The sequence below is a fragment of the Crocodylus porosus genome, unplaced genomic scaffold (assembly GCF_001723895.1).
Source record: "Crocodylus porosus isolate Cpor-Errol unplaced genomic scaffold, CroPor_comp1, whole genome shotgun sequence".
In the NCBI taxonomy this organism is placed as follows: domain Eukaryota; kingdom Metazoa; phylum Chordata; order Crocodylia; family Crocodylidae; genus Crocodylus; species Crocodylus porosus.
The window spans coordinates 113564977-113577203 of record NW_017728906.1 but is presented as its reverse complement, the minus strand read 5'-3'; the positions used below and the strand labels follow the sequence as shown (position 1 = coordinate 113577203).

Below are 12227 nucleotides of genomic sequence, written 5' to 3'. Positions count from 1 at the left end.
TGCCCCTGCCGCCGCCCCCCCCATGCTCCTGTGGGATGCTCCATCCGCCCCACCATCTCAGCATTCCCGAGCCACCTGGTACCTTAAGGTATGTAGAAAAAACATTAAAATCTGTGCCTATGTCTGAATTGTTGAATCTTTCCGAATCTCTCCAAATCAATCTTAGGGCTTTGCACAGCCCAAATCTATATGTATATTAGCACTTTGCAAAGCCCTAATATTAATTCAGAGAGATTCAGAAAGAGAGTTATATAGAGACAGATTTGGATAGATATATTCAGAGAGATGTGTGTGTGTGTGTGTGTGTGTGTGTATACACACACACATACACATATCTCTGAATATATATAAAAGTGGTGTTTCATTTTAATCAGAGAAAAATATGGATTTTGAGTTATTTTTTAGGAATTTTTTTTAATCAGATAAAACCAGGATCCCTCTTCAACAGCAACCTTAAAAGGAACTCAGGGCATGCTGTTTCTTCCCCATGCTGGCCTTGAAGCTGTCCCAGCTGCATAACTCTGTCCATTCTCTGCTTGGAGACTCATATTGCCCATCCTTGCTTATAGGTGATAAACCATTGATGTGAGCAGTACAGCAGACATGGAAGCAACACAAAATGATGGGGGGGCAGAGAAGAGAGCTATGGAGATGGAGACTCCCATAAGCTACAAAGCCCTGAGAGAATGCTCCATGTAGCATGCTGAACACCTACTCGGACACCAGTACTAGTCTACTCTGTCTGTCCATCAATGCTTGCCTCCATCCTCATTTCAAGGGTGAATCTTCAGTTAAACTCAGGGATTCTTAGTTAGTTTGTTTTTTTATACAAACTTTATGGGCACTTTATGGACTAGCTATAAGTTGGCAACCCTGGTTTAGGAGTGGATGTCAGAACTTGAATTCTCCTCTTTTCAATGCTTTGTTAGTCTAGAAAATCATATTCTTTTTTCATAATATCTGCTTCTAAGCCTATTAATTTTGAGACATTCTGTACAGTATAGTAGGCCTTTAACAAGAGGTGTACCCCCACCTCGACATTTTTATAACATGGTATTTAAATCAGTCTGCTGGGAGGTGAGATGTATGACTTTGTCTGCTGTCTCTAGAGCTCTGACTTTGGAACCAAAGTCTAGGAAGAGATTTGGGGATATCAATGTTATTTTCACATAGGCAAGTAATTCAAAGCTGCCACTTCCTATTTTTTCTAATTTGTGTGAAGGACAACTTTATCTTCCAAAATGTTGAGGATATGAGATCATCTATTTTGGATCTTTTTTCTGACCAATAGGAAAGAACTGATGTAGGATGTGAAGTTGATAGGCAATTTGGAAGAAAGCAATAACAATGTGATAGAATTCCAGGTTCTGAGATAGGAAAAGCATAAATTCAGCAAAACTAGGATGCTAGATTTCAAAAAAGTAGATTGCACCTGGCTCAAAGTGCTAATAGGGATGGTGCAATGGGAAGATAGGTTGAAGGATAAAGGTATCCAGGAGGGCTGGAAGCTTCTACAGGTCACCTTATTGGAAGCCCAGCAAGTTTTGCAGCAGCAGGAACTTGCCCACATTGGTCCCCTTATGGCAGGTTAGGGTGTTATGTCTTGTTGCTGTGTCAGGGTTGACTCTGTAGTTTTGCTAAGAGCCCATCAGCCCATCTTTAGACAATGGATTTGTATGGGATAGTCTGGATATGGATGGTCCTGCCTCAGGTAGTGGGGTGACCTATCACTTCCATCCATACTTCTATAATATATATCCCTCATTCAGTATAATAGTTGTTATCATTTCTAGGTATGTAACCTGCTCCATGCATTTTATCCAATTTGGGCATCCAGTTCAGGACGGTGAATTCCACTCTCACACCCAGGCTCCTTAAAACCTTTCAGAGAAGCAAAAGTGCTGGCTATGGTAAAGCTAAAATATCACTGAAGTGTTGTTAGCCACTTCCACTTATAGATGGTCTTTCTGTCTTCCCCTGACATCATCATTCCCTATACCTCTTTTTTAAGAAAAAAGTTTCTTAAAAAGCTAAGTTGCAACAATTAGATCTATCCAATTTAAGACAAAGTCATAGCTTAAATTGATGATGTAATGCAATGCAATTTGAGGTCGGAGGTTTTCTTGTTAAGAAAAGAGGATCTTATTTAATTTGGTTTCTCTATTTGAGAACATCGATTTTAATTTTGAGCTCTGGATGCAATTTGTTTTAACTCTGTTTTATGTCCATCAAATGGCATTGCTGATTATGGGTGAAATTTTAGTGGAAACCTAGCACAGAGAATCTATTAAAATCCATATCAATTAGAACTGTTTTATGTTCATTATACTTCCCATTTAAATTATTATAAAAGAACTCATCACTCGAATAGGGTCAAAACAGGTGAATTTTAATTTCAACCATCATAATGTACTTCTTTACAGTCCAATTCACTAAATATCCAATCACCTTTTCATTCAGTGGGAAGGGAAAATAATAATCTAAAACACTTCAGACTCATACCCAACTCATTATAACCAGGGATCCTGGTTTTCTTTGACCAAAAGAAAAATAAATCCCCAATTTTGAGATTTAAAAAAGTAACTGAAAATCCACATTTTCCTAATATTAAACCTAAACACCACCAAAAATATATATAAATGGTGTTTTGTTTTAATAACAAAAAATGTGGATTTTTGGTTGTGTTTTTTTTTTAAATCAGGAAATTGGGATTTTCTTTTTATTAGAGAAAACCAGAATCCCTGATTATAATTCAGTTATGTATAGGACAAAAGGATAGAAAATTCTCACAAAAAAAATTGAATTCCTAGTTCTTACTAGCAGCATATGTATAACCAAATGAGCCAATTTCCAAATGCAGAAGAGAAGAATAAGATTTGTCTTAGGCTTTTATGGGCACCTATACATGTGCCCAATGCCTGCTCTGATACGTTCTAATTAGAATGCATTGGAGCAGACTCAATTAATCAAGTCTGCTGGAGTGTTTTCAGTAATCAGAACAGTCCAGAAACCTTGGCCTCATTTGTATTCAGTGTGCCCACATTTCAAAATGGTGTGTGGGGGGTTAACTAAAGCTCGTTTGACAAGCTTGTTCAATGAGCTTTAGTTAAAGCATCACCACTGTAATGCAACCATGATGCTAAAGGATAGCTAAAGCATAATCAGCCTTGAGTGAACATGGAATATGTCTCGTACCCTTCAACTTGATTAAAATCTAACTTTATCTATATATTAAATGTATTAATAATTTCTACACAGAGAGAGAGATAAACAGTTCAATAATTTCACCCAATCCCCGATAGGCAATGGCTGTTTTTCAGTCCAGATGTTGTTAAATGATGATACATGTTCATCTTCCTTGCTGCTCCCTTTTTATGCTTTTTTCTTAAACTTTACTCCTCTGATGATTCTTCATTTATGGGTACCATTGATTGTTTTCCTTGTGATCATCATACTCTTCATGTTTTTATTCTGTGAGCATATTCCAATCACATGTACACATTTTGATTTGGTCTTTTACCTGTGTCTTACTTTGGGCATGTCTCAGACTTTTAATTTGGTCTGTCCATCAAAACCAGAAATTCCAAGGGCTCTGCAGCTGGACACTGTCCAAATGGTCCCCTCTTATCACCTTTCATTAACACATCCAAATATGTCATCCCTCTTATTCAATCAGTTAGAGCGAAGTTCAGTTAATTTGGTCTAGCAACAAGGTTCACACTATATACACCTATGTTGACAAAGCTGGAACATAAGCTGCCTGTAAAAGTGAACTCAAAGCTATTAGTTAATAGTGCAGATACAAGCAAAATAGAAGTTCAAATAATAATGAATCTATACAAAAGATTAAGAAATGGTTAAATAAGGATGAATATAAAATAAAAATTTAAATGATACTATAATTCACCACTCAAGCAGATGCAACTAAAGCTAAATGTGACAAGCTACCCTAATACCACCACCATTTTTAAAGTATGGAACATTAATTACATGACCCAAGAGCTGCTATAATTAACCTCCCCTCTCTCACCTTGGAACACATGTAAAGACGCCCTATATCTTTTGTTTATTTTGTTTATATCTTTATTCCATGTGGGCTAAGATAAATTCAAGTATAGTTTATTCTGTGTTCAATTCTACAGTAAAGTGTACTCACCTTTCTATTTTACTAGTGCTTTTTGAAAACTTATATATCAAATTAATGTTACTTTTTTGATTCCTGGAGACAAGCCAGCAACCAAAATCCCGGACATAAACCCCTTCAAATTGTAAGAGTGTTCAATATATAAATCTAAACTTGTATTTCACTGGTGGTTTCATTTTTTTAATGGTCAAATATAAATTTAAGGTCCAAAATTTTGACCTTTTGAGTTATTACAGTTCCAGATTGGTAGAAATAAATCATTAAGATTTTACAAGTAGAACAGATAACTCCTTAGTATAATTTGTCTATGGATGTAGTAGATTTTCCACCACTAGAATACTTTAAATCAAGGCTGGATGTCTTTCAAAACATGAAGATTTTGGCTTTATATCTACACCATGTATCTTTTCCACCCATTCTGGAACAATCTCAAAAGTCCAGAATTATCTAAGATGGCTGAGGGCACTGAGTCAGATAAGCACATGGGGGAAATCTTCAAACATTGGATCAATTATTTCTAATCAGTTATTTTTGGCTTGGAGGGCCTAGAGTCACATTTACTTCTGCAATGTTTCAGATGCATGAGTTATACCCACATATACTCAAACACAACTGTTCATAAAGAAAATTTTTTATTTAAATATGCAATGTACCAGGAATACTTCACCACTCTCACTCAGTAAAGAATGAGAATCTAGATGTAATTTAGTTATTTTTTTCTGTTCATGGACCACACAACACAACATTCTTATTCTATCCCTAGTTCAGAAAAAGGCTGCATACAGCTATTCATTTCTAGCAGAAGAAATTTCATCACAGGCAAGCTCTCCTTCTAGGAGGTAGTAGAGGCCTACCCACTGGGCTACACTAACTTAGGGCAGCCCATTACTTAACAACCAGCCCTTTCTTCTTCCTGGGAAAGGAGCAGGCAGTTAAGATGCAGTTGGCTAAAAAAAAGCAGCTGCCAAAGACAGACAGGTAAGCTTTCAACTTGAAGAGACTACCCCCTCACCCTGATATTCAATTTATTGGCAGAAAGAGGGCATTTTGCTACACTGAGAACCCTCCAGCTTCTTCCCCACAAGGGAATAGTCTCTGTTCCATGCATGTCTCCTGAGTGACCTGAAGGAGTGTAGCAAAAGCAGGGGAAACACTTAGCAGCTGCAGCAAGACTTGGGTAGCCTTGCAGCAGAGTCATGGTAGCCTACCTCACCCCCACCTCCACCCTGACCCAAAGAAGTGAATGGTGAGATGGGGGCATTTAGCTGTGGTGGCAAAATACAGTAGCCTACCTTCCTTGGGCCTATTACAGGTCAGCTTGGTGGCATAGGCAGAAAGGAGAAAGGATGTGCATGCCCTGGCTCCAGCCCCTCTGTCTTCCCCTTCCCACCCTTCCCTCTGACCGTGGGGCATCAATTTAAAAGCCAACAGATGGGAGTGGGGCATCAGGAAATCTCCCCAATGCAGCTCCCACTGGTTTCTCCTTGCTGCCTCTCTACCCAGATCAGTGGTGGAACAGCAATTTAAAAGCTGGCAGATAGGAACAGAAAGGCAAAGGGAAGCCAGCAGGAGCCAGGAACCAAGGTGGGGAGACCTTCCTCAATCTCTGATACCCACTGCTGGCTTTAAATTGCTGCTCCTCCATTATCCTGGGCATCAGGCTGTCTAGTGGAAGCCTATAAGAACCAGCAAAGTGGCAGTAACCAGGTACTGCCCAGTTCAGAGAAGAAACCTCACCTCATGGTCTCGTGGAGAAGGGGAGAAACTGCCACCATGTCTTCTCAGGGTAACCTTGGTCTCAGGAAGGCAGGGAGCTTATCACCTGGCTCTATTCCTCCTGGTCTACAGGAGGAGTTAAGCTGGGCAAAAGTGTACAGATGTTCAATCTCCCAGGAGAAACTTTCCCAGGAGTGATTTAACCCTGGTTATTCCAGGGGTATTTTTCTTTTGAAGCAGCTGTTTTTGCTTCAAGATAAAAGCCTTAATGTGTATACATTTTTGGTTTCTCTTGGAAGAACAATGATTCTCTTGGTAGAAACAGAACAGCTTTACCCAGCTAAAGTCCACTTAAACAATAGAAACTTATGAAGGTAGAGGATCAGGGGAGGGCTGGAGAGGGGAAGAGAACAGTAGATGAGCTGACCTTAGAGTGGAAAGCTGCTTTTTTTATTGGATCCAGGCCTTTGATGCTTATAGCCAGCAAAAAGACAGCTTAGGATGTGTGAAAATTGGTTGTATAGTTTTTTCTAAAATTTCAGATTAAAATGTATGATGAATTATGCCAAATTGTTTTCTGATATGGACCAGTGCCAGCTGTATACAAAACCAAAGCTCATTTCAAGATTCAATAGTAATCTCATTTTCAATTTTAGTTGAGCTGATTTTTGCTGAGGAAATTGTTAGTATCAGTTGAATGTTTTGGTAATAGAACAAAACTACATTCTAATTTAGGTAAAAGTAAAAAAAAAGTTTCAGCACAGTATTCTTGTTTTATCACTGCAGGACTATACAGGGTTATTTTATGTGAGCTGCTGTCAAGAAGCTCTACTTTATTAAATTATGACTCAGATTTTCAGTGAACCATTATGAATAATTAAATCATCAGAGCCATTTGTGCAGATCTGCAGTCTTCTGCATTTTTTTCATCTCATTGTCTATTTTTATATATGGGATGCATTTGCATGTGTATGTGTGTGTGTGTGTGTGTGTGTGTGTGTGTGTGTGTGTGTGCACGCACGCACGTGCATTAATCAGAGTAATCCAATATGAATATATTAATATAGATTCATACTGAGTTTATAATTCTAAGTATTGTTAATTCAGGATAACCAGGTGGTATTAAAATTTGTATGACTTGCTTTGCATCTATGGAAGAGGCTAGAGCTGTGCTCTGATTCACAGTCTGACGTGATTGCCCAAGCACTTTGCTTTACATATGGGAAATAATGCTAATGAATTTAACATTAATCAGTATTGCATTTCAGGCTTACATAAGCATTTAAGTGTCTCTGATCAAAGGGTTTTATCTGGCGAGTTGTCGTCCACTGTTGGCAGAATGAGTGGTAGCTCAGCGTTCTCTTCAAAATGGTGGCCAGCTTTTTGAGCAGCCAAACTCACTGATTATTTTTTGGAGGCATCAAAACAGGTATTAATTTAAGTTACAACAAGTCATTTCACTCTATAGGAAACTAACAACAACATTCCCTAAAAGCAATGCCACCACCACAAAGATAAACTGTTGAGTAAAACCTTAACAAGAAGACCAAAGTTTAGAGCCATTCCAGTTTAATGCATTATTGTGGAAATATAATTATCATCTATATTAGTTGTATAAGTAAAATTTTTAATTTAGAGATACTGCCCTACTCAGACTACAGAAGTTGAGAATTGGGAGTTGATCCCTCAGTTAAACTAGTTAGAGCTAGACAAATGATTTAAAAAAGGTTGCCCACAGCTCCACAATAAAACTCATTCTTTTAGTTCTCTTTCATTTATACCTGTGTTTATCGAACATGGTTATTACTATATTAGTCAAAGGGCACGTCTACATATGCTATTAATGCCACTGAACAACCTCCAGTGTATACATTACCTTCAGGCAATCATCAGCATCTTTACCAGGCACACAAAAAAAGCTTAACATTCAGCTTAACATTCAGAAGACTAAGATTGTCCATCAGCAAGCTCTTAATGAGCAGTCCCCAGCTCCGGTAATTCAGATCCAGGGTGAGACAATGGAGGACGTTGAGTATTTCCTGTACTTCAGAAGCCATCTCTCACAGAAGGCTAACATTAATGAAAAAATCCAAAATCATCCCAAATATACAAGTGCAGCCTTCATACACCTGAGGAAATGGGTGTTTGAAAATTGCAACATCAGATCCAAAACCAAACTCATGTTTTATCAAGAGATGTGAGCTCCATCTTACTGTGTAGAGCTGAAATGTGGACAACATACAGGAGACATTTCAAGTCATTGGAGAAGTACCATCAATGCTGCCCATGGAAGACCCTTCAAATCCACTGGGAAGATAGCTGAACCAACATTAATTTAGAGATAATTTAGCATTCTCTCACAAGCAAACACCACCAGAATTGAGATGATGATCATCTAACATCAACTTTACTGGGCCAGCCTCATTATCCCTATGTGCAACTCTAGACTGCTAAAGCAAGTTTTATTCTCCCAGATTACTCAAGGTGTATGCTTAAGAAGAGGACAAAGAAAGTGCTTCCAAGATGTTCTCAAGGCCAACCTGAAAAAATGTAACACATGGAAACACCCAGGACTACCTCAAATGGAGGAAGAGTTTGCTGCAAGGATCAGAGTCATTTGAAAAGTCATGAAGAAAACAGGAGACAGAAAATGGGGAACGTGTCACTGACTGAATAAAGAATCTGGAGCCACCCACCCCACCTGGAAACACATGCCCAGAGTCTCTTGATCCCAGATCAGCCTCCTCAGCCATCTTTGGATCTACAGATAAGACAATCATAGAAAACAATGATCCTCAACTGTGAGGGATTGCCGAGGAAGACATGAAAAATAATAATAGTTATTATGTTTATGAGTTAAAGACATAATTTTACATTTAAATAATAATAATAAATTATAAACAGTTTCACTGATTTTCCTGTTTAGTAGACCAGTATTTTTTATAGGCATCATACGTTCACATGCCAGTTCATTCCATTTTAAATCAATATAATTTAAGTGATTGATTGCTGGTTTATTCCAGTTGGAGATTTTATGATATATACAACTTATATAAATATTGTATATGGATTCACCAAGACAGGTATATTTTTCAAATAAAAGTGATTGGTGGGGTGTTTTTGTTTTTAACTCCCTGAGTCTGTTTCAAGACTGCAGTATTCTTCAATATGAAAAGAGATAGCTATATCTGACCTATCATATAAATAACTTCATAGGAATAAATAAAAATGTTCCATTCAATGAACCCCAGACACTAATCCCAATTCCATCTGAGGGGTGAATGAAAACAGTTTCAAGTGAGACAAAACTTTGCAAACTCACTTGTGGAAAGATAAACTAAAAAAATATATTTGAGAAAAAAACAGAACTGAATCTCTAATCTCTGAGTTCTTTCAGACAGCCTTCTAGGCTTTCTTGGCTTTGAATTTACCACTATCACTAAATCTAAGGCAAGAATATCAAAAGATCAGTCAACAGCAACCTAAACTGACATCAGCCTCACATACAGAGAGGAATTGCAGTAATGCAATATTAAATTGCCCATAATATGTGATACCTATTCTGTGAGCTCTAAGTTATAGGAAGAAAAAATGTTTACAAATTAAGCATGATAATATGTTTTCTATTTCTCTATCTTTCATTTAAACACTAAATTCAGCAAGCAAATTTAATAATATAGTTTAACTTTGGCATGCTTTGATGAAGGACGCTAAAATTCAGTAAATGCAAATCATTGTTTTGTTTGGGCAATCCCACAGTTCAGCTTTCAAACCTAAAATTATATTATCCATCTAATGGAAGAACGCAGTCCACAGTTAACTAGGGGCCTTGTCACACTTCACACTGTCAGCCACAGAAATGTTGATAGGTTTTTAGTGCTAGCTCAAATTTGGAGCAGTCACACTTCAAGCCAGTCAGGTCCTGGAGGACTGAGAAGTAGGAACTGTCCAACCTCCAATTTTGGACTTTCCCCTCGCCCTCCACCCCTGCCCTTCTGAGTAACCTGCCTGCCCTTCCCACACTATCTGTCTCAGGGAAGTAGGCAGGGAAAGGGAAGCTGCCACCACCACGGCCACACTGCTGTTCTTTGCAGAGCTGAGCTTGCCCACGGAGCAGCAGTGGCTGCTCCCTCAGGACAGACAGTGTGGGCAATAAGTGATGGTTGTGGGGGGTGGGGGCCGGTGGCACTGAGTCTGATCCAGGCCAGTGGTGGTAGGATGGGTGCTGGTGGGATGTTTACACTAAGGTGTAGCAAAGAATGCATATACCTTAGCGTAACATGAGCTGAATAACATGGATCAGAGATAATCCTGCCCTGGTGTGGCATAACATTGAGCCACCTATCAAATGCTTAAAAGTGGTTTCAGGTGTTCATGTATGGAAAATCCAGGTGTTAAGAACTCCAGGAGATGCCTACAATGACAACATTACAAAGTCCTAGGATAACTGGTTCTTTTTATCCCTTCACTGATTCCACTAAAAGAAAAGGGATATTGGATATATTATTATTATAGGGTGGCTATACACAAGCAGGAAGGCAGCTCTATAATTATAGCATGTTGGAGCAGGTTCGAGTAATCCAGTCTGCTGGAGCATGGTAATTACCATGTTCCAGCTCGATCTAGTGTCTTATATATCAGTGTCCCCACTCTGAAAAATGGAGATGGGAGTGCTTTAAATAAAGCTAATCTCACAAGCTTTTGCTAAAGTGACCCTGCCACCATATACGATGATCAGAGAGCCAATCTAATTAAAATACCCCTTCCCCACTCCCAGGGCATGTGTATAAATGCCCATAATGAACATGTCTTTTAAAACAGTTTTTAAATATTAACTAGATAAATATTGGTGCTTTTAGAATCCTTACTTGATAGAAACATATCAGTTGTTTTTCAATATAATGTGGTTAACTAATGCTTAGGTATCCTGGTTTTCTCTGATTTAAAAATACCCCCAATTTTCAGTTAAAAAAAGAAACCCCAAATCCACATTATTTCATGATTTAAATGAAACACCGCTGGCATGTGTGCATGTGTGTGTATGTATATATATAAAGAGAGAGGAGAAAGAGAGATGTTTCATTTTAATCATGAAAAATCTGGATTTGGGGTTACTTTTTTTACCCAAAAATTGGGGATTTTTTTATCAGAGAAAACCAGGACCCTGCTAATGATGCATAAAAGAAGCCGTGGCTGTATCACCACCACATTGTATTAGAAACCAAGGGCATATGAAGAAGAAGTGGGGGCCCTAAACTGAAGTGGTGGGTTTTTAAACTCACTGCTTCAATTTAGTGCCCTTAAAACCCATGTGTTGTGCACACACTCTGCACTTACCTGCCTCTCTGGCAGCGGGGAGAGGATGGTGAGCTGCTGGCAGGCAGAATGATCCCTGGCTGTGGGGAGGTGGGGGAGCTGGTGCTTTCCTCTGTGGCAGTGGTCCCCCTGCCCCAGCCGGCACCTGCCTGCCAGCACCTGGCTCAGACGGTCCCAGGGGGGTACCGCAGCCATAGCGGGAAGCACTGGGCCCCCATGCAGCTCATGCAGGTAGGCAGGCTGTGGGGAGAGGAGCTTTCTTGGCTGACTCATGTCTTCAAAGTAGTCCTTTAGGAAGACTGCTGCAGGTCTTCCTCCAGAGCCCCTGAGCTGCACAGAGCCCAGTGCTTTGCTTTGTAGCTGTAGAGGCAGCAAACTAAAACTCCTCAGAGGAGTTTCCCACCCCTTCCCCACTCCCAGGGCATGTGTATAAGTGCCCATAATGAACATGTCTTTTAAACTCCTCAGAGGAGTTTTAGTTTGCTGTGCCCCAAGTCACTTAAGGTGCATTATACTGCCGAATTTTTTACAGCTACTGCAATTAATGTGCAATCTACCATTGAGATGTGCAAACACCAACACCATTAAAGCGGTGCAAAAGCATTTAGCCCACTTTAAAGTGTCATGCATACATGTCCCAATGAACCACCACATCTGCCTTCATGCCACCAGCTTTTGTTCTAACCATACTACCAGATTCATTGTCTACAGTCAAATTCTACAAATCAGCTATATCTATTCTGATCCCACCAATCAGGATGCCCACTTTAAGAATCTGTTGCAGTTTATATAATTACTATTACAATACAATTTGTAGTAGAATAGCTACAACCTACTGTAACATAAGCTGGGTAGCATGGATGTCCACTTTAAGAATCTGTAGCAGTTTGTAGCAGATTACTATACAATTGTAGCAAATTACTACAATCACAAAACTGTAGCCATTCAAATCAACAAAGTCAGACTGAGCCCTACAATAATACCAATCCAATACTTTAATACCAGTCACAAAGACAACACAATCCCTCTGATTGTCTGCCTCTTCCAGTAG

The 12227-nt window shown here is 39.1% G+C and overlaps 1 long non-coding RNA gene across 1 annotated transcript in view; it reads left to right on the top strand.

The window, feature by feature from the left end:
* LOC109306413 overlaps window positions 1-8680 on the top strand; it is a 920948-nt gene extending 912268 nt beyond the window's left edge. Inside the window, exon 3 of the long non-coding RNA XR_002099982.1 lies at window positions 8582-8680. This is a non-coding gene — a long non-coding RNA (uncharacterized LOC109306413). The remainder of the gene's footprint in view (window positions 1-8581) is intronic.
* The last annotated feature ends 3547 nt before the right edge of the window (window positions 8681-12227 follow it).